Consider the following 8,047-nt stretch of genomic DNA (forward strand, 5'->3'; position numbering starts at 1 on the left):
TACATAACACAAATTTCTTTTGTATTTACATATTTCACACCAAAAATTTCAACCTTAAATGCATAGCACAAATTTCTTATGTATTTACATATCTGACTCCGAAATTTTCATATTTACATATATATATATCATAAAATTCTTATACATTCACATATCTCACATCTAAATTTTATATTTACCTACATAACACAATTTTCTTATGCATTCACATATCTCACAAAAAATTTTCATATTTACATACATACCACAATTTTCTTATTCACTTATATATCTCGTTTCTAAATTTCATATTTACATACATACCACAAAATTTCTTACATCCACATATCTCACATCTAAATTTTATATTTACCTACATAACACAATTTTCTTATGCATTCACATATCTCACAAAAAATTTTCATATTTACATACATACCACAATTTTCTTATGCACTTATATATCTCGCTTCTAAATTTCATATTTACATACATACCACAAAATTTCTTACATCCACATATCTCACACCCAAATTTCATTATTACATAGATACCACAATTTTCTTATGCATTCACATATCTCACAAAAAATTTTCATATTTACATACATACCACAATTTTCTTATGCACTTATATATCTCGCTTCTAAATTTCATATTTACATACATACCACAAAATTTCTTACATCCACATATCTCACACCCAAATTTCATTATTACATAGATACCACAATTTTCTTATGTATTCACATATCTCACACCAAAATTTTATATTTACATACATACCACAATTCCCTTATGCATTTACATATCTCGCTCCTAAATTTCGTATTTACATAGCACACTATTTCTTATGCATTTACATATCTCACACCAAAATTTTCACGTGGCACAAATTTCTTTATATATTTACATATCTCACAGCTAAACTTAGGGAAAACCATGAAATCCTTATGCATTGCATACCTAACAATGGAATACGAAAAAAATTGTGTTTTCAGATCTTTTGCGAGGACAACAAAAAAGATGAAAACTTCTGCTAAACCAAAACTTGGAGGCATGAAAGAATATTTCTCACCTTTGACGGGATTGGAGCGGTGAATCGGAGCTGGTTTCGCCGGAGAAGCTTAGAAGGCGATGAAGATGACGAAAGGAAGTCGAAAGAGATGATGGCACGAAATAGACATGCGGTTCGCGGGAGCCCTACTCTAGGGTTTTTGCGTCTGTTTTAGTGTAGGCTATGATCGATGCTAATAAGGAAGATTAGCATCAGACTAGCGACTTTCGCTCAACGTCGCTTGCATCGTTTCTTATTCATGTGTTATTGTGTTCTATTCATGTGTTATTGTGTTCTGAGAATATTCCTGGTGTTATAATAACACAATAACATATCAATAATACTTGAATAACATACAATAACACTTGAATAACACAGAGGGAATATTCTCTTGTGTTAGCAGGACCCATGTTACGTTATTTCACGTGTGACTTGATTTCATTGGACTCGCACGTAACTCTACGTGCGGAGCCCTGATGTATTATTTTTTTCCAATACATATGGGATCAGTTATCTATTTATATAACTAAAACAAATAATATATTTAAACATAAATATCCAAAACATATCATGAATAATACTGTTAAAATTTAAATAAGAATTATTTAAAAATTTTATTTTAACTTCTCTTTAATTTTAAAATAATATTATTTATATAACCTCACACCTACTTAGAAATAATTTTCTTTTTTATTCTACTCTATTTTATAGGATTTTTTTTAACTTTTTTCATTTTTTCTAAAAATCAATTCTCTCAACTTTAAATTAATATCTATATTATCATATCATTATTTCTTCCTTGATCATTTTTGCAGTATTTAATTAATTTAATTATTTACTATTAATTTAATATATATTATTCTATTAATTACGTTATATTTATCTAATTAAAGCAATTACTATATTGTAAATAGGAATATTTAGGTGCTAGAGATATAAACACATAAGAACTGTGAGGTATATATGTAATGCCTCATTATTAAAATGAATCTACCATATAAAGAGCATATATATATATATATATATAATACCTATGATTAAATTTAAATACTTATAAGAGAACATTTACATGCATGAAATGATAAACTTTCCAAGGAAAAAAATGAAAATATAATAGAGTGGGAAACAGAAAAATAGTGGGCTTATTAATAAGAGAGGACATGTGGTAATCTTTTCCATAATAAAATGGAGCTATAGCCCATATTGGGAAGAATGCAAGATTTATATGATGAATATGACATAAAGCATGGGTTAATAATCCGACTAAAGGGATGAATGAGATGTTAACCCACTTGAGAGATACAGGAATGGGTGGATAAACAAATCAATAAGAATATTTAATGATAGATCAATTCTTGAGATATATTAAACTTTAGGATGATAACCTTATTAACGAAAGAAATTTGTTGGTCTTGTCTTACTTCAAAACATTAGCACTCTAACATGGAGGAAATTTGTGCATTATCAATTAAGGAGAGATGTAGAGTGAGTGGGATAAAATTAAGAGTTTTATGATGAAAGATGAAATTTATGTCATTAAATAAGAAACGTGAATCACGTACCAATCATGAACATTCTAAAATTTTTGTTATATATATATATGACATAAAAGATAAAATAATATTAGCCATGTTTATGCTCTGAGTTTGCAAAGTTAAAAGTATATTGTATCACCGTAGGATTATTTTATCCTTATTAAGCTTCTTTTGACGCATACTCACTCACATGATCTTAGAAGAGGAAATCTAAGAAAAATAATTCTAATTTGGTGTCAAGCTTTATGATGCTACAAAAGAGATGGTTTTAATATTTATAGAGACTCCTAAGTTGTAACTATAAAGACAAGTACATATTTATAAAAAAATTCCACCAACATAAAAATTAACTTAGAATTTTTATAAAATTTAAAAATTGTATTTTGAGATTTTCATGATTAATTCATAAAATATAGGATACAACACACCAAGAGATGAACTTACATAACTGCTGAAAAGAAAAAAAGTTGGGCCATTAGCAAAAACATTATTACTATTTAGATGTTGATGGATATGCATAAGTTGCAAATGTGTTGCAAATAAGAGACCTTTCACTTTACAACTTTCTTACTCTCAAACAAACTTTCAATCAATCATATGCGGGCAATTTGAAATGTAATACCATTTTCATAAAACTTGGCTAACCATGATGCACCCAAAATTCTAATCATATAAATACTTAGACACAAGGCCAGGTGTTGTGTATTAGCAATCTCTTTAATCTGAATATATTAGTATTCTTAAAAAGGCTTGTGCCTATTCATATGAAATGATGAAAGAAACTCGAATTATGTATCTTTGGTAAAGAACCATATGAAATTTTGCCAATGTATCCCAAATGTGTTTCCTCTCAACACATTGTCGTGCAACCCACTTCTTCATTAGTATTGGAGGAACACATCCAAAAGTGTATTTACCATTTATTTATCAATAATTAGTTTGGGGATGTACATTTTTTGAGAGGTTGAGTTATAACCATAGTAAAAAAAAAAGTTCTACTTGAGAATTTACTATAAACCACATATTGAAATCACTAATGAGCATTTATATTTCACCTAAACTTAAAGCTTGGCTATAATAATCCAACTTGTTTTAAAATTGGCAAATTCATGATTAAACCTCGTCGGGCTTTTCCATGCATGCTCTAAGAAGGGTAAATAATCTTATACACATAATCATAATTCTTACTCCAACTTGTCTTATTATCAAATAAATTAAGTTATAAAATAAAACTTTACATCATCTTGAAAGTGCATCCAATGCTAGTGTTCCACCACAAATCCTATCATGTGATAATTTCTTGGGTGATCCACCAACTTTGAATAATGGCATTTCTATAGAATTTTTGTTTTATCAATTCACATATAATAGCATATATATATCTGATGCTTGTTTAGTGTAAGGTAAATCATCCTAAAATGAAAGTTACCTTGTATTGCCTCTTATGCATACTTAAGAAGTGCTTCAGCCATGATTAAGAGTAAAAGTTAGATTTTTTTCAAAGCCCTTAAACTTTTTGGATTTGTTTGAGAATTTTTTTTTTATTTGGGGAATCTACATGCATAATACACAATTCCTATGTATTTACATATAAAAAATTGGGTAAAGAAGGGTGGTAGTGGAGATACATTTTAAAAACAGGACTAGTCATGTGAGCGTAATCTCAAAAAAAAATTTATCTGCTTTATGTTTAGAGACAAATCATTGGAATAAAAATTATATGCAGTTCAAGGAGATAGGAAATTAGTTTCCTTTAAAGCCAAAGCCAATCTTATTGTGGAGTGGTGTGACAAGGTGGGTTCAAATGTATCATTATTTACATTTTCTCATTATTTTTTAATAGATGATTTGTGTTATATTCTGATTACAAGCGCTACCTATCATATTTTCCCTCATCGAGAGCGACTTTGTATGTATAAGATTTTGATACTATTGCAGTGATTATATGTAATGATTAAGCTTATTGTATTATTATTGTAAAGAATATTTTTATAAAAATGCATGGTGGTACTATGAGGGAGCTGAGTGATGTTCGAAATATTCTGATATCAAGAAAAATTTTCATTTATGGTTTTAGAGGCTAAGGGCTACATAATAGTTATTGAGACATAAGTTTTGAGGATATGTCATGAAGCACTTATTTCTCTGAAGGAAGTTCACCAGCACATTATTTACTATCTTCAAGATAGTAAAATGACTTAGTTGGCTATTATTACTTATGATTTTTTTAACGACACTACCTTATGACATGTGTGAATAGCTCATGCTAGAGAAGCTTCACTTCACTTTATTAAAGTACAGATTGATTAAAGGATCGAGCATCTGCACACTTAATTTATGTGAATATTACGTGTTTGGAAAGAAGATATATGTATCTTTTGGTATTACAATTCACAATACAAATGATATTTTAGAATATACTCACACAGATATTTGGGGCCCAAAAAAAGACAACATCATTTGGTGGGCGGATATACTTTGTCACTTTTATTGATGATTGCTCCAGATATATTTATGTGAACACTATGAAGCGTAAGTGTGAGCTAAAAATTTTCATGACTGGAAAGAAGTGGATCAAACCTTTGGCTGGTAAAAAGCACTGGTGTATTGGGTCAAATGAGATACATTCTTGAAAGAGTGCTAAAGAGCTGTAATAGAGCATCATTTCATTGTTCGAGTAACACCGCAATAGAACGAGGTGGTGTAGAGCATGAGTTAGACTTTAGTGGAGAAAGTTTGGTGTATGTTGTCTAATTCTAGGTTTGATAGAATCTATTGAGCCAAGGTCATAGACTAGCTTGCTACCTGGTGAACTGCCTGCCTTTTACAATTATTGGGAAGAAGACATCAAAGAAGATGTGGTTGGTTTATCATGCTAGAGATTATAAGCACATAACAGTGATTGATTACCTAGCTTACTATAATGTGCATAATATTAAACTATAATCATAAGCAAAGAAAATGATCATTATTGAATTCACATGTGGATTCAAAGGCTTCAAACTTTATGATCAAAAAGAGAGGAAGATTATCATTGGAAGAAATTTTACTTTTGAAGAGACAAGCTTGTTGAAGCCCCTTGGCTTGAAAAGTTGAAGAGTTTTATTGGGACCACATATATGTAGCGGAAGTTAGAATTGATACAAATCCACTTATTAGACAAATTTTGTACACTCCTACTCTAGTACTCGAATCAATTGTAGCCTGTGAAGTATTTATTGGCAATGCCCAGAAATAGATGAAATAAGATATTGAGTATGAGGCCCCTTGCTCGGGAATCTATTGTTAGCCAGAACATCACAAAATTAGTTTGGTTGAAAGAACACATTGCATTTGCATTTTTAACCTTAATGGTTGAAACTCCTTATCAATACAAGGAAGTTGTGGAAAGTTTAGATAGTGATCTTTGGAGAGGGGCAATAGATGAAGAAATGGAAACTTTTCGGAAGAACGCTACTTGGAGATTGGTGAAGTTTCCTCTAGGAAAAAATCCATTGCGTGCAAATTGATGTATGTAAAGAAGAAAGGATATCAAGGAACTGATGTTAGTTATAAGGCAAGGTCAGTGGCAAAAACTCTGCACGTCAAGAAAATATTGACTATGTTAAGTTGCTCTCCCTAGTGTTTAAGCATCATTCAATCTATGTTTTCTTAGTACTTATAGCATAGTACGGTATGATTTTGGAGTACCTTGATGTGAAGATTATATTCTTACATGGCGAATTATAAACGGAGATCAATATGTTGCATCTGTCTAGATATAAAGTCTCCAAAGACTTGGTTTATATACTAGATAAGTATTTATATGGGTTGAAGCAGTCACTATGACAATGGTATAAAATATTTGTTCAGTTCAAGATGGGACATGAGTACACGGCGAGCCAATACAATCATTATGCATATTTTAGGAAGTTGGTCAATTATGAATTCATATACTTACTTCAATATATTGATGATATGTTCATTACATCTACTAATCAGATTGAGATTAATAAGGTGAATAAGCAATTTTCTAAACATTTTGAAATGAAGGAGTTGGATGAAACTCCTAGAATTCTTAAAATGAAAATTCTCAGGGATAAGGTAACTAAAAATTTTGGCTCTAACAAGGAGCATACATTTGGAAAGTGTTGAAAAAGTTTGGAGTTGATGACTCAAGCAAGGTGGTGAATCTACCCATTATATCTCACTTTCAGTTGAGTTCAGATTAGTTTCCTAAAGATAAACTGGAGAGAAAAAATATGTGATTGATTTCTCATGCTAGTGTAGTGGACAGTCTAATATATATTATAGTTTACACTATGTCAAACATTACACAAATTGTTGGTGTTGTGAACAAGCTTGTGCATGATCCAAAACAAAGTTATTGATAAGTTGTGAAGAGTTTCATGAGATATCTAAATGACATGGTTGATGTCGGCTTTGTCTTTAAGAGGCACCCATCTAACGTTGATTTGTATGGAATTACATTGATTCATATTATACAGGTGATGTTGATAGGTGTAATTCTATGACTAGCTATTTATTCACATTAACATGAGTTTTCTACTATGGAGGTCGAGTACATGATAGTAACAAAAGTGAAGAATGAAGTGATATGGATGCATGACATACTAGACGACTTAAGAGTTGATCAAGAATCTATGATGATATTTTGTGATAGTCAGAGTGTCATATTCTTGGTCACGGATCCAATTCATCGAATTTGTACCAAGTATATTGATGAAAGGTATCACTTTGTTTAGAACTTGATTGATGAAGATAATGTTTTATTGAAGAAGATCAATATAAAGAAGAATCCAATGAACACACTCACAAAGGTACTACAAATCCAAAAGTTCACCTACTGTAGGAGTTTGGTGAACATCCAAGCTCATGATTGTCCATTTAGACATTCAGGCATTCTGAAAAACTACACAAGGCTAAATCCCTTTGAGAGGGGAGAGGTACAAAGACAACCATCTTGGAGAAACTGTTTTGGTGTTGGAGCTAATTTTGGTCATCTCTCACTTATTTGAAAGAGAGATGAAGTGTAAATTCGTGTATTAGAGACTTATTTGTAAAAATGGTAAATATGTCATTTTCTATTTTCTTATTAGCATGTGTTGACCTCACTTTTGGTTGAGGTCTAGAAACTTCTTTAGTAGCCTAGGTCTAGCCATAAGACTTTCCTATTGACTAGTCTTAGAAAATTAGAAAAGGTACCCCCACCATTAGAAATTCAAAACTTTTCTTTTTACTCAACTTGAAATTCCACATATTGACCTTAACCTCTAGCATTTAGTAGGTAAGATCATTATAAGAGAATTCAAGAAGAGTCCCTATAGGATTACTTGGCTTTAGGATTGACCCTGGGTGTTGACTTGGAACTAGGGTACACCATATCTTCACAATACATTAATCCATGGTTCATTTAGAACAGATATCTATCCAATTCTATGTGAAATGCCTAACTTGGTATTTTGCCCCTATGCACC

The sequence above is a fragment of the Phalaenopsis equestris genome, unplaced genomic scaffold (genome assembly GCF_001263595.1).
Source record: "Phalaenopsis equestris unplaced genomic scaffold, ASM126359v1 Scaffold000044, whole genome shotgun sequence".
Classification (NCBI taxonomy): domain Eukaryota; kingdom Viridiplantae; phylum Streptophyta; class Magnoliopsida; order Asparagales; family Orchidaceae; genus Phalaenopsis; species Phalaenopsis equestris.